Below are 24,548 nucleotides of genomic sequence, written 5' to 3'. Positions count from 1 at the left end.
GCAGCCCGCCTCCAGTGGTGTCGCGACTGGCGTGAATGGAGGGACGAATGGAGACGTGTCGTCTTCAGCGATGAGAGTCGCTTCTGCCTTGGTGCCAATGATGGTCGTATGCGTGTTTGGCGCCGTGCAGGTGAGCGCCACAATCAGGACTGCATACGACCGAGGCACACAGGGCCAACACCCGGCATCATGGTGTGGGGAGCGATCTCCTACACTGGCCGTACACCACTGGTGATCGTCGAGGGGACACTGAATAGTGCACGGTACATCCAAACCGTCATCGAACCCATCGTTCTACCATTCCTAGACCGGCAAGGGAACTTGCTGTTCCAACAGGACAATGCACGTCCGCATGTATCCCGTGCCACCCAACGTGCTCTAGAAGGTGTAAGTCAACTACCCTGGCCAGCAAGATCTCCGGATCTGTCCCCCATTGAGCATGTTTTGGACTGGATGAAGCGTCGTCTCACGCGGTCTGCACGTCCAGCACGAATGCTGGTCCAACTGAGGCGCCAGGTGGAAATGGCATGGCAAGCCGTTCCACAGGACTACATCCAGCATCTCTACGATCGTCTCCATGGGAGAATAGCTTCCTGCATTGCTGCGAAAGGTGGATATACACTGTACTAGTGCCGACATTGTGCATGCTCTGTTGCCTGTGTCTATGTGCCTGTGGTTCTGTCAGTGTGATCATGTGATGTATCTGACCCCAGGAATGTGTCAATAAAGTTTCCCCTTCCTGGGACAATGAATTCACGGTGTTCTTATTTCAATTTCCAGGAGTGTATGTCCTCCTTGTTGCGTCCGTCATGGGTTATTTATTTCTTAAATTATCTCCTTCGTGATGATCAATCCGGATTTAAAGTTTCGCGCTGTTCCCATTTCTACGGCTTCTCAGTACTTTTCTCTTTCTTCGATTTACTCTCAGTCCATTCCATTCCGCAGATTCTTCGCGTTCACTGAGGGCAGCAATGTCATGAGTAAATTTTATCGTTGATATCCTTTCACCTTGAATTTTAATCCCACTTTTGAACCTTTCTTTTGTTTCCGTCATTACTTCTTAGATGTATAGAGGAGGAGGAGGACCACATCCTTGTCTTACACCATTTTTAATCCAAGAACTGCGTTATTGATCTTTGACTCTTATTGGTCCCTCGTAGCTCTTGTAAATATTGTGTTTTATCGGGTTTAATGTCCAGTAGACATCACGGAAAACCTAAATCTGGATCTCCGGACGCGGGTTGGAACCGTCATCGTCTCGAATGCGAGTCGAGTGTGCTAACCATAGCGCCATCTCGCTCGATGCACTCTTTATGTTACCACTCTTTGTTTTCAATTCCACCGTAGGTTGTTTTGACTTTTCTATATGTTGAATCACTCCTAACGACAATCATTTCTTTTTTCTGACTTCTTCACATTTCTCATGCAGCCATTTCGCCTTAGCTTCCCTGCACTTCCCATTAATTTCATTCCTTCATTTCTGAATTTCCATGAACATTTTTGCACTTCCTTCGTTCATCGATCAGCAGAAGTATTTCTTATGTTACCAATGGCTTCTTCGCAGTTATCTTTTTTGTACCTATGTAATTCTTTCCGCTTCTCTGATTGGTCTTTTTAGAGATGTTCGTTACTCTTCAACTAAACTGTGTACTGAGCTATCCCTTATCGCAGTATCTATAGCGTCAGAGAACTTCATTGCTTAGTACTTTTATATACCGCTTCCTTGCGCATTGATTCTTTCTGACTAGTCACTTAAACTTCAGCCTACTCTTCACTGCAACCAAATTGTGATCTGAGTCTATATCTATCCTACGTACGTCTTACAATAGAGTGTCTGGTTTCCGAATCTCTGCCTCACTACGATGATAGCATCATGATGTAATCTAACTGTCCGAGATAGAGAGGGTATAAAATTCAGAGTTGCCATACCAAGAAAAACGGTTCTGAGAAAGACAATTAGGTAACACCGAATGTGAATCTAAATTTCAGGAATTATTTCCTGGATTGGAGTCTTCCACTGAAGCCAAACGTGAATGATTGACAGTTCAGCTAAGAAGAGAATAAAAGCTGTTGAAATTAGATGCTACGAAAGAATGTTAAAGATTAGATAGATTGCATAATTAATGAGGAGGTACTGAATATAGATAAAAAGTAAATTTGTGGCATGACTTGACTACAAAAATGGATCGGTTATTAGGACATAGGCTGATGCATCAAAGAATTGTCAATTTTGTAACGGAGCTAGATGTGAAGGCCAAAAATTGTAGCGAGAGAGGAAGACTACAGTAAGCAGATCCAAATGGATGTAGGTTGCAACAGTAATGCAGAGATGAAGAGGCTTGCACAGAATAAACTAGCATGGTGGTGTGCGTCAAATCAGTCTTCCCAATGAAAACCATAAGAACGAGAGTAACATGTGGTAAATGTGCGCATTACCATGTAATACCGTCGAATTTTTTCTGTGAAAAGTGAAATAAATCACTGTTAAAAATCGGTTTACATGTTTAATAGCAGTACTGAAAGCATAGCAACAGCTCTAATAAATTTCGGGCTTGCAGCCGGTCGTAGTCAACTAAACTCCACTCATCCTCAGGTGAGCGATCGAAGACTGACGAAGATTGGCAAAATGAACGCAACCTTGCAAAATTTCCGTTTGATGCTTTAATTTTGGGCACCTAAGTAATAAAATCAATATTGCTGCCATAGTAGTTTAATGTTTTTATTGTGATGGATTCATTTCCGATAGGCTGCCATCTTCAGACCATCTGCGAAAGTTGCTCAATTTTTTTTTTTAATTTTATTCTAATTTTAGTTAATCGTATTTTCAGATATATAAATTTGTCACTTAATTCCATATACATCAGTGGTCGCTGCCATTGGTGCATGGTGGAGGCATAGCACTCTTACGCTATAAGCTATGGTTTGCTGCTGTTACTTATTAATCGTCCCTTCTTGTAATTTTCATAATCTAACGCTTTATCGTCTGATTCGACAGACTGATAGTTGTGACAGTTGGCCAAAGATGCTATATGGTAACCTTGCTATGGGGTGTTGATGTCATCATTTTAGGCTGCCAAAGACTCTGCGAGAAGAACCTTTGTAAAAAGAGATACTATATCGAAACTAATTAAACAGTCTGAACTATTTAAGCGAAGAGCCCGCAGTCTGTTGATGAAATCGGCCGATTTCAGTATATTACGTGAGCAATTGCCCACCAATGGTCTCATGAAGGAAGCCAAACATTTGCTTGAATCGTATGTGAGGGTAACAATGTTGCTCATTACAGGCCGTAAAAAGATTTTTTCTAAGAAGGCCATATAGTCTAGGTAGTACCTATTCATGTGATCTTAAACTCTTGATGATCTATGATGATCCCTTTACGTAACAACATAGCACAATTTAAAACTGAAAATTGTTGGAAGACGTAATGGTATTGACTGTTTCAAACTGAAATTAGATTTATTGGTTACAGTCGAATATTACACATAAATGTGAGATGATTGAACTGCTAAAGAGTAGACATATGAATTACTGCGATGTACATTCGTTCAAGAACAACAAACTCATTTCCAACCGTCTTAATTAAACCTTATTGCAGAAAATATTTTTTTTCTCACTTATACCTGTAACTGTTGTGAAGTCTCTTGGATGTTTTCTATAAATTTATGATAGTCGATACTACATAAATAATAGTCTTACACTCTCTCGTTTAATTTTCCTCTACTCTCATTGCTCTTTCTGTATCCACACTCCAAGAAACCGAGCTGTATATTCCAGAGACACATTGACAACTAACGGCATTCTTATTTACTTTCCTCAAGAAGTTTAAGTTATGTTGAAAACCTTTTGCAAGTGTTTCACCTCTATTTGGCGGGACTGTCGATGAGAATTCGTAGTCAGTCATTTAGTGACATACTCAGGCCGCAATCTACGTCAACAAAGTGTAAATCTAGCAGTGTTGTCCTGGGCCAGTTCGTCCCTTATTTGTTATGAAGTGTTATTTATGAATATCTCTCGTAATAGTGACTTTCATTAGTGTTTTCACAGAGATGTATTTATGTTATCATGGATGAGGGTGGAATGAACAGATGAGAGTGGCTTCAGTCCAGTACAGGGTGCATTACGCACAGTAGTGAAATAGCCAGTCACAGAGTTCCTAAACGACTGAAGGATCGCCATAGACAGTGCCTCATTCCTTCAGTTCATGAAATAATACCGAGGTACTTTTGGTAATAGTCATTACAGCAAGGGGAGATAATCATAACTCAACACTATGACTTATCCTCCATTTGCCAGCCGGTGAGGGAAAATTACTCGTACCACCAAAATTTAAACAGGTACCTACGAATTAACTCTACTGTTTTACTGTGTTTTTAAGATCTTGATTAAGAGCGTAGGTCGATGTTGCTGCAGCCATCTCAAGTTAACGTAACTTCGTCAGAAAACTGAAGCAAGGGTGCTGTAATATTTTCGAAGTCCAGCAAAACACTATCAGTTACTTTCGTTTCCCAGCGTAATTGATATTACAGAGTGTAGGCGCCTACCTGCTTCACGGCACCGTAGGGCAAGGAAAACCGGTGGTAGTGCGGCTCCGCTGTGAATTAATTCCGAGCTGTAGACAAGATGCAGTTCGTCAGCCTATCGGCAAACACACAACTAGTAAACCTCGCAAAGTCCGGTTTAGGTTTACATAGGAGCGAATGGAAGCGAACAAAAGCGGAAAATTTGCCTGTGTTCTCCACAATTCTCTTGTACTTACGAACAAGCGCTTATACTAGAACGGTCAGTCATAATCACGTTGGATACCATTTCACATGAATCACCGGAGTACAATATTGACAGCTAAGCCAAACCACTGCCCTTTTATATCTTTCTTACGCGATGCTACCGCCATCTTTACAAGTCCCGTTTTATATAATGTTAAATGAAGAATTTTGGTTCTCAGAGAAGATTATTATTTTTGCATAGCGACTGTGAACCGTGGATTTAATTTCAAAGAATATTCTTAAAAATTTATTTTATACTAGCGATTCATCAAGAACATTAACACATTTAATCAGACTATATGAGCGTGGAAGTAGTTGCCAGGAAGTAAATGATGAAATCAAAATCAAATTTATTTTAACAAATGGGAATTTTATTCCTAAAAGCTTTTTTTTAAAGAAACAGATTTAAAATTATAAGCGGAAAGACCCTCTAAATATCAAATTACAATTTATTCAGAGGCAGAAAGAAACAAATTCTTGAGTGTATGAGCTTTCGAGCTGAGAACCTTGCCGCTCCCTTTTGACACGGCCGTAGTCACGACCGTTCACAACAACCTCTGAAAGACTACACTGTTGCAAATCTGCAACACACCAGATTACCTTAAAGTAAAAGTTTTAACAATTCACACAAGCACACAAACTATGCCCCCCTAGGAGGGATGTATGTGGTGCAAAATACTAAAATTAAAAAGATCAACTTGCCACCGAAGGTGCAACTTGATTTTAACTTCTAATAAAAGTCTTACGGAGGAAGGGTGGCAACTTTATATACTAAAATGATCATTTAAATAAAAGCCCATGAATTGCAATCTTATATAAAATGATACAAGGTTTTCCAAACGAGTTAACATGCTCTACAGAACACATATACCGCCTCTCAAGATGATAAGCAAGATAAAAACATATTTCAGGAATTAGGCCGTTACACTCCAAGCAATAAATTCGTTAACACACCAAATCCGACAAACATGACAGAGGCATCTCCGACCGACAGACAGACACTAACTGCCTAACTGTGGTGTGTGTACTGTAAGACCATCAGTACACACACCATCAGATTATTTGACTTGTCGCTCTAACGAATTAGGCGACTGTCAGCAATATGTCTCGTGGTCTTATCGTGGCGTGTTTATCTTCTGCCGTTAGGTCAGACGATAGAAATGCCACTTGCACGCTTAGAGTAGCAGATTGACGGGTACCAACTTTAAACAGAACTTGATTAATTTTCACACACATTTATTAAAATAATAACAAGCATAAAATTTACTTAACTTGGTTCTGGACGCTATTTACAATTGACCTCTGAAGTTCCTTTGGTATTGGTACGTTAATCTTATTCTCACATACAGGGTGTTACAAAAAGGTACGGCCAAACTTTCAGGAAAAATTCCTCACACACAAATAAAGAAAAGATGTTATGTGGATATGTGTCCGGAAACGCTTAATTTCCATGTTAGAGCTCATTTTAGTTTCGTCAGTATGTACTGTACTTCCTCGATTCACCGCCAGTTGGCCCAATTGAAGGAAGGTAATGTTGACTTCGGTGCTTGTGTTGACTCTACAGTACTAGCATCAAACACATCAGTACGTAGCATCAACAGGTTAGTGTTCATCACGAACGTGGTTTTGCAGTCAGTGCAATGTTTACAATGCGGAGTTGGCAGATGCCCATTTGATGTATGGATTAGCACGGGGCAATAGCCGTGGCGCGGTACGTTTGTATCGAGACAGATTTCCAGAACGAAGGTGTCCCGACAGGAAGACGTTCGAAGCAATTGATCGGCGTCTTAGGGAGCACGGAACATTCCAGCCTATGACTCGCGACTGGAGAAGACCTAGAACGACGAGGACACCTGCAATGGACGAGGCAATTCTTCGTGCAGTTGACGATAACCCTAATGTCAGAGTCAGAGAAGATGCTGCTGTACAAGGTAACGTTGACCACGTTACTGTATGAACAGTGCTACGGGAGAACCAGTTGTTTCCGTTTCATGTACAGCGTGTGCAGGCACTATCAGCAGCTGATTGGCCTCCACGGGTACACTTCTGCGAATGGTTCATCCAACAATGTGTCAATCCTCATTTCAGTGCAAATGTTCTCTTTACGGATGAGGCTTCATTCCAATGTGATCAAATTGTAAATTTTCACAATAAACATGTGTGGGCTGACGACAATCCGCACGCAATTGTGCAAGCACGTCATCAACACAGATTTTCTGTGAACGTTTGGGCAGGTATTGTTGGTGATGTCTTGATTGGGCCCCATGTTCTTCCACCTACGCTCAATGGAGCACGTTATCATGATTTTATACGGGATACTCTACCTGAGCTGCTAGAACATGTGCCTTTACAAGTACGACACAACATGTGGTTCATGCACGATGGAGCTCCTGCACATTTCAGTCGAAGTGTTCATACGCTTCTCAACAACAGATTGGGTGACCGATGGATTGGTAGGGGCGGACCAATTCCATGGCCTCCACGCTCTCCTGACCTCAACCCTCTTAACTTTCATTTATGGGGGCATTTGAAAGCTCTTGTCTACGCAACCCCGGTACCAAATGTAGAGACTTTTCGTGCTCGTATTGTGGATGGCTGTGATACAATACGCCATTCTCCAGGGCTGCATCAGCGCATCAGAGATTACATGCGACGGAGGGTGGATGCATGTATCATCGCTAACGGAGGATATTTTGAACATTTCCTGTAACAAAGTGTTTGAAGCCACGCTGGTACGTCCTGTTGCTGTGTGTTTCCATTCCATGATTAATGTGATTTGAAGAAAAGTAATAAAATGAGCTCTAACATGGAAAGTAAGCGTTTCCAGATACATGTCCACATAACATATTTTCTTTGTTTGTGTGTGAGGAATGTTTCCTGAAAGTTTGGCTGTACCTTTTTGTAACACCCTGTATATCTCTGATACTTGACAAAAGTGTCTATACATTTATCTTCATGGCTATGTACAGGAATATGGTAATCTTATTAGGCGCAGACTGAAACTTGATTATAGACTGGTACAGACAAATGTAAAACTCGTAAAGACTGGTACAGACTAATGCAGACTGGTACAGACTGGTGCAGACAAATGCAGACTCACTAATTGGAGGTCTGTACACTCGTTATAATGCCTCGCACATTCATGTATGACTGCGCGAGTGTGATCCGCGAGGAGAAATGGTTCTACGTGAGCAGCAATCTCATCGGCTGCGTTACATATTAATACGCGGATCGGCGGAAGCAGAATTTGGTCCATCTCTATGGCAGCGCCATCTCGTAGTGTGGAGACGGACGAGCGTTGCGTCTGCACTGTTGTACTTAGCGGGGCGCGCTCTAGTGGGAAAGTTGTGTACGCACTGACTACGCAGAACTATGTACACAACACTAACAAATGCGGACAAGAGACAGACGAGAAAGCTGGGGACGAGAGAATTACCAAGAAAACAAGTAGACTTTTACAAGAGTAAATCACACAACATATCACCAGTCACCTAACTTCTAATAAATTGCGATTCCTCGAGAAGACCTGGCGCAGCACCCCCAAATCGCTCTCCCGAACCGTCCGCTGCCAGCCTCTTCAACGGACGCAGGAAGGCGCGCCGATCTCCCGTCTTTCCTGGTCCGCACCAACCAACCGACTGCCCACTGCTCTGTCCGCGACTCCTGCTCCGTCGCGACTGCACTGCTGGTGCATCTCCCACTCACTTCAGACACACGACGGCGGAAATACTGGTGAAAGGCGTATGTACTCGTTGGCAGCGATGATGAGGCATTGTAGAATCTCTGACCAGAGCTGTTGCGCTCGAAGCGCAGTGCAGTACAGTAGTGCTGTTGCAGTAGTAGCGAGCGGGAGTCTGTGAGTAGTGGTAGCGCAGAGCAGTCGGCGGGCGTCGGCACCGCAATGGTCGAGATACAGGACAAGGTATATTGTTAAGCAGCATTGCGATCAGCTAATAATGTTAATTAAGTGTAATTTCTGTAAGAATCGCCCCCAATAATAATTTTGATTTAAAAGCAATTTTTTAACAAAGAATCATTTGATTTCCTTCCATTTCCTTTAAACAAAAAAATTTTTTCAATTAACTTCAAAAAGAATTAGTTATTGCGATGCATCTGCTGCAAGCTGTGGCGCAGAATAAGAGCAGAATTTTGACATGCAGTTATATTAAGGTAAGAAATTAATTCTGATTTTTGCACAGGGCCAAAGACCGACATTTCGGTTAAGTTGAGTTTTGATTATCACTGTAGTTTCATTGTCATGGGATTATCTTACATTTTATGTGGAGAACTTATACTTGGGTCAGATAGCTAATTTTATTTAATTGTCTTTGTCATTAAATTTCTCTGGGGAGCTTACACTTAGCTCTGGCTCCATTTCTGATAATTATTGTCTTTTAAATTTTCCGTGGGGAGGTTACACTTGGCGACACCCGGTCCAGGATCGTATTTCGTGAGAATCTTTTGAAAAACAGTCAGATATCTGCTCTTATTGCTTAGATATAATTAGGATTTGGCGCAACGCTTTTACTAATTTGTGACTTTCTTTCCTCAGATCATCGGCAATTCGTTGCTCTGTTGTATTTTTGTTTGTTGCTTTTTGTATTTGTGCTTATTTCTTTTTTGAATAATTGTGACTGTTGTAAAAATGCCGCGAAAGACGGTGAATAGTGTATCGCGAGGTATTATGAATGAATTTACCGACTTAAACAACGTGACCGATAGTAATTGTGACGCGCAGAGTAGTGATGACAATGCTGCGTTCACTAACAGTCAGTGCGTTCCAACCGCTAATGACGACTTTTACCTTAATGATGAACAAGCAAACTCAATTGTCTCCTCTGTTAATTTGACAACAATCGATGATGCGGGACGCTCTATTGTAATGAGCGCTGCCCAGCTTAACACACCCGATTTGGAAAATTCAAGTAACGAACAGACAAATTTGTCTAGTGAAAATGAACAGGATACACAAAGTTCGACGGATTTATTTAATTCCGAAATAGTGAGTGACAGTGTACGTCTGACTGATAATCCTTTTTGTAAATTACAGAATGACCAAATGGTCACACAAAACACGACAATCGTAAATACACCGTCAAATAGTACAGTGAATGGAGTAGGTAATGTTACCTCGGATCAACTGATGGCATTATTGCTACAAGTTCTTGAAAAACAAGACAACACTTCCAAACAACAGAGTGAAGATAACAAACAATTTAAAGAAAGTTTCAGACAACAGAGCGAAAATAATAAACAATTTAATGAAAATTTCAGACAACTTAGAGAACAGAACAAACAAGATAACGAAAATCTCAAACAACACTTAAATGAAAAATTAGACAATAATTCCAGACAGCTTAGTGAACAAATTAGAGCCGTTGCCGCGCAGTGCCATGACACTAAGGAACAGTTACGCGAGGAAATTGAGGCTTCTTCAAGAAAAAGTAGCGAAGAAATTAAGTCTGTTGCTCAGGAATTAAGGGAATTGCAAACAGCTGCAACAGAAACACTCAGAGACGAAATTAGCGGAGTCGCTAAACAATGCTCTGAAAAAGCTACACAATTACGCGACGAGTTTAAAGCAATGACGGTAGAACTTTCGCGCACAATGGATGAAAAGATTGATGCGAAATTCGAACAACAGAACACACAGATTAACGAACGTCTTAGTCTTCACATACAAAACAGTGATACGCGTTTCCGCAAATTTATTGAGGATCAAAATAAAGTAAAACGCCAAGTAATGGAAACAATCACTGCACAGAGACAAGAAGACAAACGTAAAATGTTTGCGAAGGCGAAAACATATGTAGACAACAATATTGCCACAGTGTCCGACGAAATTAATACCATCAAACAGTCGAACACAGAATTACGTGACGAAATTTCGGATCTTAAGTCGAAAACAGACACATACACAACCGATTTTCAAACAGTGACCGACAGACTCGAACAATTAGAACTAACACAGGATTCCGATGTCGTCAAAGCTGACGTTAGAAAACTGAACGAAACTACACGTAAATTGCAAAACCAGATTAATGCCACTGACACTAAAACCGATGATCAGGTAAAAATACTGACTGAAAAATGTGATGAATTGGCCAGTCGTATTGATGTAATCGAAAGTACTAATGACAATAAATCAGACGATACTTCACCGGTTTCATTTAATCAAACACCTGAATTTCAAAATTTACAGCAGACAATTAATGAGATCGATTCGTCTAATAACACCTTGCGTAGAAAATTGTCAAGTTTACAGCAGGAGGTAATAGAGATGAAAAACATTTCAGTTAATAACACATCACAGCAGATGCCACTTTTCGAACATTTGCCAGAGTCACGCAGCGCGTGTAATTTGAGTAATCTACAAAGAGTACGGGACTTGGATTCCGAACAACCACAGTTCAACAGATTATCTTACAATCCTGAACCTGTTCCATCACACAGAGACGATAATTTCGATTACAAACATTTTCTGTCAGTAAGAAAATTTAAATTGTTTAAGAATGACAGAACACAGATTCACCCACTGGATTGGATTCAACAATTTAGCTTTGCTTTTCCACCGACTTGGCCCGTTACGCATAAACTTGAATTTATTTGCAGCTTTCTGGAAGGCGAACCGGCAACTCGTATGAGGCCGATCGCGAGACAATGTTACTCAGTAGAAGAATTTCAGAATGCTTTTCTATCAGCGTATTGGTCGAAGACGACACAGCGCGGAATTAAAGATCAGTTAATCAGTTTATCGAATTATGAGAACTCCAATTTTCCCAGTGTGACGCAATTTTTTGAGCACATGGTGCAACAAAACCAGTATTTAAGTGAACCCTATAGTGAATCCGCACTCATTCAATTATGTATCTCTAAATTACCACGGTCATTAAGAGTGTCACTTTTAACAGGTCAACAAAAAGAAAATATTTCGGCATTCAGGGATCTGCTGCAGCTTTTAGAAGTGCAGCAATCAGATTATTCTTTCGTAAACAAAAATTTTTCATATAACAACCAAGGCCAACAGACGTACAGCGATTATGATCAGACACGTAATTTTAATAGGAAAAGTAACAGACGTTTTAGGAATGACAACCACCAAAGCTTTAATAACAGACAAAATTCTAATTATCAATATCGTCAAAATTTTGAGCAACAGGAATCACATTTTGGTAACAATAGACGTTTTCCACCGCAACAGCATGAAAGTCAACCGGTTAACATACCTAACCAACAATGGAATGCACAAGGTCAACCAAGCTTTAATGTTTCGCCGCGTGCACGTGTAGTCCCAGCTACAATAAATAGTAACACACAGCAGCAAAGAAATAACTACGTACAGACAACACACTATTTAGACTCGTATCGTAATGCGCCGTATAGAAGTGACTATTATGACAGACGTAAAATTAACGAGCACAATTTTTCAGCGTACATTTAATTACAATCGATCTTTTCAGCAGCACGAACATCAGCAACAACATATTATCACGAATGAAACAGACAATAGGTGTCATCCATAACGTAACACGTCAGTAAGAAATAACAGAGCAGTTTAAATAGTCAAAATACCACAGCATCGTCCCGTAAATAACAGCACGTACGACAGAATTTGACCAGATACAGTACAGGTTGCATATTCCAGTAACGTAAGCAATAATTTTGACACGTAGAATCTTATTCACGAGAATGTTGTTGAAACATGCTTTGCTGAATACACCACTTTTATCGCACACAGATCTTACCAGAAATTTTTCTATTGCCACCGACAGTTCCAACACCGCTTTAGGCGTACACATTTTTCAGGAAATTGAAGAAGATGGTTCTACAGTAATTAAAAACATCGCATTTGCAAGCAGCATTTTGTCACCTGCTGAACGAAATTATTCCGTTACTGAACTAGAAACATTATGTGTTGTATGGGCTTTTACGAGATTTCGGCACTTTCTTTATGGCAGACATACCACCGTATACACAGACCATAGAGCGATACAATTTTTACTTTCAGCTAAATTCACTCACGACAGGTTAAGTAGATGGAAACTTTATTTACAGGAATTTAATTTTACAATAGTTCACATTCCCGGCACACAAAATGTAATAGCAGACGCATTATCCCGTTCTCTCAGCAACAATCAGCAAGACGTAGCAACCAACTTCTGCAAAGCAAATTTCAGCGTCATGTACATGCAACAAGTTGCATTTGAAAATTTTATTTCATCGTCATTACAAGACATAGCACGAGAGCAAAGCAAAGACAATGTGTGGAAAGAAATTAAACACCTTTGGCAAGATAAGAATAATGTTACGATTAGGAACCACTACACTGTACGCAATGACATTCTGTTTCGCCGCTCTCATCCTGACAGCAACAATTGGTTATTATGCATTCCTGACGAACTAGTTAACAAATTAATCTGGTACACGCATTTAAGCTACGCACATTACGGAGCCAGAAAATGTTTTCTTATACTGAGACAGAACTGTTATTTTTCGAACATGGAAAAACGTATACGACGAGTTTTAGCGTCATGTAAAATTTGCCAGAAAGCTAAGTCAGACACGACGTCACACATTCCTCCATTATATCCCATTATACCTGTTAAATTAAGACATATGGCCGCAGTAGACATTTTTGGTCCAATTCCGAGAACTAACAGAGGTTTTTGCTACAACTTTGTCGCTGTTGAGCTCACTTCAAAATTTGTTACCTTCACTCCGTTACGCAAAGCTACTGCTAAAACTGTTTCGAAAGCATTTGTAAAACATTTTCTATTTCATGTAGGGCATGTGATGAAAGTAATTTCTGACAATGGACCACAATTTCGTTCTGCTATATGGACACGCATGTTACGAGCTAGAAACATTTCTCCGATTTATATATCCAAGTACCACGCTTCTTCGAACCCTTGTGAACGATTAATGAAAGAAATTGGTAAACTGTGTAGAATATACTGCCACAAAAGACATGTTAATTGGGACACACACATACACTCATTCCAAGACGTAATTAATTCCATTCCAAATGAATCCACTATGCTATCTCCGTCTGTAATACTGAAAAATGTTGAACCACCAAACAAAATTAAAGAATTAGTAACATTTCCTACATCTCGTCGATTACGACACCACGAAATAATTGACATTGCGCTGAACAACATCAAACGTGCCGCAGACCGCCGGAGAAGACAACAAAAACAGGTTTGTAGACGCCGAGACTTTCACGTTGGACAGAAGATATTAGTACGTACACACTATTTATCCAGCAAATTAAAAGGTAAGTGCAGTAAATTTGAACTTCTATACGCAGGTCCATATCGGATTCGCAGCATTCCTCACCCCAATGTTGTACACGTCGAAACTTTGAGAACCAGAAAATCGAAAGGCAATCACCATATCTCCAATGTTAAACCGTTTATTGAATGAACATACTTTATGATTTATCACGCCGTAATGCTATTTGCTAATTTTGATGAACATTTCTGCAATTATCTACATCTACATCTACATCTATACTCCGCGAGCCACCTTACGGTGTGTGGCGGAGGGTACTTATTGTACCACTATCTGATCCCCCCTTCCCTGTTCCATTCACGAATTGTGCGTGGGAAGAACGACTGCTTGTAAGTCTCCGTATTTGCTCTAATTTCTCGGATCTTTTCGTTGTGATCATTACGCGAGATATATGTGGGCGGTAGTAATATGTTGCCCATCTCTTCCCGGAATGTGCTCTCTCGTAATTTCGATAATAAACCTCTCCGTATTGCGTAACGCCTTTCTTGAAGTGTCCGCCACTGGAGCTTGTTCAGCATCTCCGTAACGCTCTCGCGCTGACTAAATGTCCCCATGACGAATCGCGCTGCTTTTCGCTGGATCATGTCTATCTCTTCTATTAATCCAACCTGGTAAGGGTCCCATACTGATGAGCAATACTCAAGAATCGGACGAACAAGCGTTTTGTAAGCTACTTCTTTCGTCGATGAGTCACATTTTCTTAGAATTCTTCCTATGAATCTCAACCTGGCGCCTGCTTTTCCCACTATTTGTTTTATGTGATCATTCCACTTCAGATCGCTCCGGATAGTAACTCCTAAGTATTTTACGGTCGTTACCGCTTCCAATGATTTACCACCTATGGCATAATCGTACTGGAATGGATTTCTGCCCCTATGTATGCGCATTATATTACATTTATCTACGTTTAGGGAAAGCTGCCAGCTGTCGCACCATTCATTAATCCTCTGCAGGTCTTCCTGGAGTACGTACGAGTCTTCTGATGTTGCTACTTTCTTGTAGACAACCGTGTCATCTGCAAATAGCCTCACGGAGCTACCGATGTTGTCAACTAAGTCATTTATGTATATTGTAAACAATAAAGGTCCTATCACGCTTCCTTGCGGTACTCCCGAAATTACCTCTACATCTGCAGATTTTGAACCGTTAAGAATGACATGTTGTGTTCTTTCTTCTAGGAAATCCTGAATCCAATCACAAACCTGGTCCGATATTCCGTAAGCTCGTATTTTTTTCACTAAACGTAAGTGCGGAACTGTATCAAATGCCTTCCTGAAGTCCAGGAATACGGCATCAATCTGCTCGCCAGTGTCTACGGCACTGTGAATTTCTTGGACAAATAGGGCGAGCTGGGTTTCACATGATCTCTGTTTGCGGAATCCATGTTGGTTATGATGAAGGAGATTTGTATTATCTAAGAACGTCATAATACGAGAACACAAAACATGTTCCATTATTCTACAACAGATTGACGTAAGTGAAATAGGCCTATAATTATTCGCATCTGATTTATGACCCTTCTTGAAAATGGGAACGACCTGTGCTCTCTTCCAGTCGCTAGGTACTTTACGTTCTTCCAGAGATCTACGATAAATTGCTGATAGAAAGGGGGCAAGTTCTTTAGCATAATCACTGTAGAATCTTAAGGGTATCTCGTCTGGTCCGGATGCTTTTCCGCTACTAAGTGATAGCAGTTGTTTTTCAATTCCGATATCGTTTATTTCAATATTTTCCATTTTGGCGTCCGTGCGACGGCTGAAGTCAGGGACCGTGTTACGATTTTCCGCAGTGAAACAGTTTCGGAACACTGAATTCAGTATTTCTGCCTTTCTTCGGTCGTCCTCTGTTTCGGTGCCATCGTGGTCAACGAGTGACTGAATAGGGGATTTAGATCCGCTTACCGATTTTACATATGACCAAAACTTTTTAGGGTTCTTGTTTAGATTGTTTGCCAATGTTTTATGTTCGAATTCGTTGAATGCTTCTCTCATTGCTCTCTTTACGCTCTTTTTCGCTTCGTTCAGCTTTTCCTTATCAGCTATGATTCGACTACTCTTAAACCTATGGTGAAGCTTTCTTTGTTTCCGTAGTACCTTTCGTACATGATTGTTATACCACGGTGGATCTTTCCCCTCGCTTTGGACCTTAGTCGGTACGAACTTATCTAAGGCGTACTGGACGATGTTTCTGAATTTTTTCCATTTTTGTTCCACATCCTCTTCCTCAGAAATGAACGTTTGATGGTGGTCACTCAGATATTCTGCGATTTGTGCCCTATCACTCTTGTTAAGCAAATAGATTTTCCTTCCTTTCTTGGCATTTCTTATTACACTTGTAGTCATTGATGCAACCACTGACTTATGATCACTGATACCCTCTTCTACATTCACGGAGTCGAAAAGTTCCGGTCTATTTGTTGCTATGAGGTCTAAAACGTTAGCTTCACGAGTTGGTTCTCTAACTATCTGCTCGAAGTAATTCTCGGACAAGGCAGTCAGGATAATGTCACAAGAGTCTCTGTCCCTGGCTCCAGTTCTGATTGTGTGACTATCCCATTCTATACCTGGTAGATTGAAGTCTCCCCCTATTACAATAGTATGATCACGAAACTTCTTCACGACGTTCTGCAGGTTCTCTCTGAGGCGCTCAACTACTACGGTTGCTGATGCAGGTGGCCTATAGAAGCATCCGACTATCATATCTGACCCACCTTTGATACTTAACTTAACCCAGATTATTTCACATTCGCATTCGCTAATAACTTCACTGGATATTATTGAATTCTTTACTGCTATAAATACTCCTCCACCATTGGCGTTTATCCTATCCTTGCGGTATATATTCCATTCTGTGTCTAGGATTTCGTTACTGTTCACTTCCGGTTTTAACCAACTTTCCGTTCCTAATACTATATGCGCACTATTTCCTTCAATAAGAGATACTAATTCAGGAACCTTGCCCTGGATACTCCTGCAGTTTACCAATATTACGTTAACTTTTCCTGTTTTTGGTCTCTGAGGACGGACGTTCTTTATCAACGATGATAATGTTCTCTCTGGTAAGCCGTCAGGTATTTTATCGTTATATTCACATGACTACTTATTGATGATTATTGTATTTTTTCTTGGCAAGTGCCCGGCAAGGTAAGGTTAGCAGGTCGCTTTACTTGTCGTTACACATCAGACCGTGCACATTTTCCATTTTTTTGTGTGTATGATTGTTTTCATGTTTTGTTTGTATACATTATGAAATAGCTAAGGTATAACACACACCAGTTGACTTTGACTTTTTTTTTCTGCCCTATGATATCTCAACATCGTGACTATTTTTCTTTTTTTTTGCTGCTGCATTATAATATTCTCTGTACACTTTTTGCCTTTAAACACTGTCTATGCTTTTGACATATTACGTTTGCTGTCATGTTACGCTGTATGCTTAATTGTGTCACCATTAACCAGTCATTATTTAAAGGGTATATGATTTAAATGCAAGACATTAATCTTTGTTCATCAATTTCAGAAAGAAATGATGCGTGAAGGAAATAAATTAAACAGAAATGGGAATTTCAACTACGGAATAGACGAAAGAAGATACAAACACCTTATGAAGAGTAAATGGATCAGAATTTAACAAGCATTAACAAGAATATATTATACTCATCGTAGAATAGCAGTCTTAACTATTTTTTTCTTTCAGAATACAAGGCGATTGATGCAAGCTGTCAGACAGAACTACACATCTTAGTTTTAGGTGATGAAATATGCTAGAGATAAGGAATAGTTGTGTAATAAATAATGAAGTGATTTTTGCAGATGATAATTAATGCTGATGAAGAGTAATGATGAAGAATATGCTACTATGAATAATGAAGTTTTTTCTTTACAGGTGATGATGATAATGAAGTTATGATAATATGGATAATGAAGTTTTTTTCTTTACAGATGAGAATAATGTTGAAGTTATGTATTTATGCTATGTAGTTATTTAAGTATTTGTTGCAGTTTGCTTTGACAGCAGGTGTTATATTGCATAGTAGGATGACTGAAGATTTTGGAAAGGACAGCTATGGAACACATTTTTTATACACATTTCACTACCTGTTAATTCGAAGTTCACTACTTTTCAGCATAGTCTGCGTTTCTTCTTTCAGCTCAATAATCCATTTTGTATTTTGTCCAGGAGAAGCTTTTCATGATACTTACTAAACTTGTTACTTATTATACCTGTTCTAGTACTTGCATTTTATTTTTTTACCCATTTGTGTCTATCATTTATGTGATCACATATACTGCCTTGTTGCATAACCTTGCTACAGCTGACTCATGACGAATGACGTTACACATTTTTCATTTATAGGAACAACCTAAAAGCAATTTTTCTCTTATTTCTTCTTGGTTTCCCTTATAATTACCCAAAGCAATGCATTGCTAGCACAAAAAAAAACAAAATTTATTACCAGTCTCATATAATGTCACTAGTTTATGATAATTCTGAATAATACTGATCAGCTCTGAATAGTATGTCACTTTAATAATGACTTCTTAATTATCTGAATAATAATGCTTTGTAACCGGTTAATAACTGCTACTGTTTATTGTAATGAGACTACTTATAATGCCCATGATTATTAATGCTCTGATTGTAATTTTGTAACTGGCTAATAACTGCAACTGTTTATTGTAATGAGACTACTTACAATGCCCATGATTATTAATGCTACGATTGTAATTTTATAACTGTCTAATAATTGCCATTGTCTATTGTAATGAGATTACTTATTATACCCATGATTATTAATGCTACGATTGTAATTGTGTAACTGGCTAAGAATTACCACTATCTATTGTAATGAGATTACTTATTATGCCCATGATTATTAATGCTATGATTGTAATTTTATAACTGGCTAGTAATTGCCACTGTCTATTGTAATGAGACTACCTATTATGCCCATGATTATTAATGCTATGATTGTAATTGTGTAACTGAACAAAGATTGCCGCTGTTTATTGTAATACGACTACCCATGATGGCAATAATTTAGTTTTATGAACATTATTCTGTAATACTAAAATACTTGGTACAGAAATGTTCAATAACTAGAGTATGGATGCCACAAACTAATTATGTAATCACTAATCAAGACTTGTGTAATGTCCTTCACCTTCTGACCTAACTACCTGAAATTATTGTAACATCCATTTGTCTCGTCCATCCTCATTATCATGGAGCACTATATTTGGTTTTTGCACTAATTCTACGTTGGTGTGCCTCTTAAGAGCGTGGTGTTGACACGACATGTTGTCCACCACCGTAAGCGATGAAGACGTTACTATGGTCCCACTGTTTGGTGTACCTGGCATACTGCCAAATGATAGCATGAAATATTACTACGACGTTTCAGTGTCTTGATACGCTGATAAATACGTCTGGAAACGGAACTGCAGATTGTATCACTTAGTGTTGTGATTCTGTGGAAAGATATGGACTTTCAGTGCAGCTGTGTGCAAACTAAAGTGCTACAACCATGATGCAATCCTTTCCTTTCCTATCCTAATAGTGAAAATCATTTTTAACTAACACCATTTATGTTCATGGCCTATACATTTTTTCTCGATTTGTTGAACTCCAGTGCGAGTACACTTATGTCACCTGTCGACATGATTTTTTGCCATTATGTTTATTTATTGTGAAAGTACTAAAGACATTTTTCGATTTGTTCTGAAGTGCAGTATGTGTGCACTCTTGTCATCTACATTGTATATACTTTTTGTGATTTGATGATTATTCTACTCTTGCGTTTATTTGTTATAAAAATGTTCAAAAATTTTTCAGTGCATGTGCACTTATGTGAATATGTTTTCAACTGAACTTCAGTGCCTGTGCACTTTTCTCATTTTTCAATATGATTTGTGCCTTTTTTTTTTTTTTTTTTTTTTGCTTTTAAATCAAAATTATTATTGGGGGGCGATTCTTACAGAAATTACACTTAATTAACATTATTAGCTGATCGCAATGCTGCTTAACAATATACCTTGTCCTGTATCTCGACCATTGCGGTGCCGACGCCCGCCGACTGCTCTGCGCTACCACTACTCACAGACTCCCGCTCGCTACTACTGCAACAGCACTACTGTACTGCACTGCGCTTCGAGCGCAACAGCTCTGGTCAGAGATTCTACAATGCCTCATCATCGCTGCCAACGAGTACATACGCCTTTCACTGGCTCGGACCCAACCATGCAGAGGAAACACGCCCACATCCCTGCACCAGGAAAGGACCAAGCCAAGCTCCACAAGATGGTAACTGAAGGGGCCCAGAAGCGCTCGGAGAACCAGTTACACCACGGCGTCGCAGCTCGCACCGGCCAGACATGTCGTGGGTTGACTCCTGTTGCTCTCATGTCGACAGCGAAGCCACTACCTCTCTGCATACGGCGCGGCCCACTGGACTCACGTGGCGACCTCACATGCGCCGTCGCTCAAGGCGGACACGTCATCTAGCGTCTCAGTACGCGACCGACCAACCGATCGATCCAACTGGCGCCTAACGCGCAGACTCAGATGCAGGAACTAAACCCCGACCGGGCAACCAGTCGCTGAGTTCTCTTACTCTCATTCTGCCGGCTTTAAAGGTTGATCTGAACGACAGACATACTATCACTCCGAACGGCCGACAGACACTAACTGCCTAACTAACGCGGACAAGAGATAAACTAGCAACTGGGGACGAGAGACTGACCCAGACTGACACCGACTCACTGACTGACTGGCCCCATCGGGGTGGGCTGGCAGCAGCATATGCGCTGCTCTTGAGCCGAAAGACATAGAACAAACAATAGAAGACATTTAAAAATAACAAAGGAGAGAATATGGTGAACATAGATATACAAAAGGGGGAACATCATAGACGGCAATAGACAAAAAAACGGGGTGACTGTAAACTGTTTAAAAGTAGCACACACAAAAGCCACACACTGCGACAATTAAAAGAACACAAGGCACAGTATGACTGGAGCATAAAAGGTATCGACGGATGGTGTAGCACATAACAAACACTGACGGCGAACCTCAAGGCAGTACACAATTAAAAACACACCTCTTGACGCACAGGAGAAACAGCACTGAACACAACACTGATGTGGCACACTGACGATGATCAAAACGGAGGATCTGCCAGGCGCAAGGAGATGAGGGAGAAGGGAAGAAGGGAGGGAGGGGAAGAGATGGGGGAGATGAGAGGGAGGCGCGCTGAAGAGGGCCAGGTAGGGAGGGATGTGGGGAAGGAAAGAGGCAAGTATGGGGTGCAGGGTCTCAGGGGAGGGGGGGAAGGAGGAAAATCCGCTCTGGGAGAAGGAGGGAAGAGGAAAAAGGGGGCCCTGGGGCGGGGGGGGGGGGGGGAACAAGGCCAGGTTATAGTTGGAAGGAAGGGTAGATGTCAAGGCGAAGTTCGACATCCGGGAGGGGGAGGCGTTGGAAATTGCCCTGATGAAGGAGATGGAGGGTGTGGAGGTAGAGAGAGGGAGGCATACAGCGATATAGGCGCGGCAATGGGCGGTGGGGTGGAGAGGAAGGAGGAAACCAGAGGGTGGGGGGATCAAGCCTGCAGACAATGTAAAGGATGTGGAGATGTTGGAGGAACAGGAGGAGGTGGGGGAAGGGGATCAGTTCATACAGGAGCCGTGTGGGGGAAGGAAGGCGGATACGGAAGGCAAGGCGGAGCGCATGGCGTTCAAGGATTTGGAGGGCCTTGTAAAAGCGGGTGGTGGCGGAGATCCGGGCAATGCTGGCATAACATAGGACAGATGAGGGATTTGTAGGTGTGGAGGATGGTAGAAGGATGCAATCCCCATGTCGGGCCAGACAGGAGTTTGAGAAGGCGAAGGCGGGAATGGGCTTTCTGCTGGATGGTCTGGAGATGAGGGGGGGGTCCAGGTGAGGTGTCGGTCGAGGATGAGGCCAAGGTATTTCAGGGTGGGGGTGAGCTGGATGGGACGAGCATAATGGGTGAGGTAGAAATCATGGAGGCGAAAGGAGCGAGTGGTGCGGCTTATGATGACTGCCTGGGTTTTGGAGGGGTTGAGACAGAGGAACCACTGGTTACACCAAGTGGTGAACTGGTTAAGGTGGATTTGGAGGGTACGTTGAGACCTTTGAAGAGTGGGATAGAGAGCCAGGAAGGTGGTGTCATCAGCATACTGAAGAAGGTGGACTGGTGGGGGTGGCTTGGGCATATCAGCCATATACAAGAGATAAAGGAGAGGGGAGAGGACAGAACCCTGGGAGACGCAAGCCATGTGATAAAAGATATGGGAGTTGGTGTTGTGGAGGGTGACATAGGAAGGACGGTGCGAGAGGAAGGAAGCGACCAGATGGACAAAATTGATAGGCAGGGCGTAGGTTTGGAGTTTAAAGAGGAGACCAGGATGCCATACACGGTCATAGGCATTTTGGAAGTCAAGGGAAACAAAAATGGCGGAGCGGCGGGAGTTGAGCTGGAGGGACAGAAGGTGAATGAGGTTGAGGAGTTGGTCTTCAGCAGAGAAGGAGGGTCAGAAGCCACACTGGCTAAGGGGGAGGAGGTGGTGTTGAGCAAGGTGCTGATTGATATGGTGGGAGAGGATGGATTCAAAGACCTTACTGAAGATGGAGGTGAGGCAGATGGGACGATAGGCAGAGGCGGCAGAAGGGGGTTTGTTGGGTTTGAGGAATAAGAGGACGCGGGAGGTCTTCCACAGGTCAGGGTAGAAGCCAGTAGAGAGGATGACATTATAGAGATGGGCGAGGACAGTCAGGAAGGAATAGGGGCTTTCTCGAAGGTGGCAATAGGTGACACAGTCGTGACCGGGGGATAAGTTTAATGTCTTGTGCTGTGATGGGAGTGTTTATGTCAGAGGGGGGCAACTGCCCCAAGTACTGGAGACTAGGAGCAAGTGGAGCGACCGAGGTATCGGCATGTTCCATGACGGTGGGGAAAAGAGAATAATCAAAGTGGGGATCATCGGGGATGGAGAAGACCTCAGAAGGTGGGAAGCGAAGTGGTTGGCCTTACTGAGGTTGTCAGGAAGGGGGCGATTGTTATGGAGAAGGGGGTAGTGGGGAGCAGAAAGGGAACCAGTAAGGCGATGGAAGGCGGACCAGTACTTGGAGGAGTTGATAGGGAGGGTGGTGTTGAGTCGTGTGGAGGTCTGGCGCCAGTCTTGGCGTTTCATTGCTGTAATAAGGTTCCGTACGTGTCGCTGTATTTGCCGGTGGCATTGGAGTCTATCCCTGTCACGAGTGCGCATGAAGGAGCGATAGAGGCGGCGGGATTCACGGAGGAGGAGGACAGCCCGCGGAGGGAGAGTGGGACGGTGTGGGTGGATGGTTTTAGTAGGAACAAGGGCCTCCACGGCGTCAGTAATTACCTTCTGAAGGAAGGACGAGGCGTGGATGATGTCGTCAGGATGGCGATAGGTAAGAGGGTGGCTTTCGACCTGGTTGGAGATGGAGTCCCAGTAGGCATCCCAGTTGGCACGGTGATAGTCATGGACGACCTTGGGAGGGGGTGCAGGGTGCGGAGCCAGAGGGGGGCGGTGAGCAGACGTTATGGTAAGAAGGACAGGAAGGTGATCTCTACCTGTGGGGTCAAGGACGGCGACAGCGATACGCCCAAGGAGGTTGGCGGAGGCAATGACAACATCGGGGGTGGTGTCACTTTCGGGTCGGGTGTGCTGGGGAAGGGGAACAAGGTCACCTTGGATCGTGGAGAGGAACTGATGCCACCACCGAAGGGCAGCAGGAGTGCGGTTATGGATGTTGAGGTCGGCGGCAATCACATTGGTGGAGAAGGTGCGGTCAATGTGCGAGATGAAGTCATAAGGAAGAGGAGCAGTGGAGCGGACATAGATGGTGGCACAGGTAATGGTGAGGGAGGGGATGAAGACGCTAAGGATAAGGTGTTCAATGGGGTCATTGAGGAGAGGTTGTGGCCGGACGGGGATATGCTTAAGGTGGCCAATCGCGACTCCACCCTGCGCACGAGGACCAGGAGCGTCAGTGCGGTGGAGGATATAGGGAGAAGTGTGGACAGAATTGTGGGGCTGGAGAAATGTTTTGTTCAAGAGGAAGGTGTCGACCTGGTGGTGGGAGAGGGTGTGCATGAGGAGGTATTTGTGGGAGCAGAAGGAGCGAATGTTCTGGAAGAGGATGCGATACTCGTGCCGCGCCATGGTGGGAAGGAGGGGGGGAAGAGAGGGTAGGGAAGAGATTTAAACTAGGGTGTCGAGGCGGATGAAGGTGAAGTGGGCTTGGTTGTGGGAGTAAGTGGCGAAGGTGTTCAGGTGGAAAACGGAGCGAGCAGCAAGGGAGATTTGTTGGAAAGAGTGGGGGCGCTGAAAAGGGTGAATGTTTTGCAGTACAACGGTAAGGAACCGGATGATGTCCTCGGCCGTGGGGGGTGGACGGAGGGAATTGTTGGGATGGACAGGGGGATCGACAGGACGAATT

Source organism: Schistocerca nitens, chromosome 9, assembly GCF_023898315.1.
Source record: "Schistocerca nitens isolate TAMUIC-IGC-003100 chromosome 9, iqSchNite1.1, whole genome shotgun sequence".
Lineage (NCBI taxonomy): Eukaryota > Metazoa > Arthropoda > Insecta > Orthoptera > Acrididae > Schistocerca > Schistocerca nitens.
The sequence above is the reverse complement of the archived record's forward strand: the minus strand, read 5'-3'. Positions refer to the sequence as shown.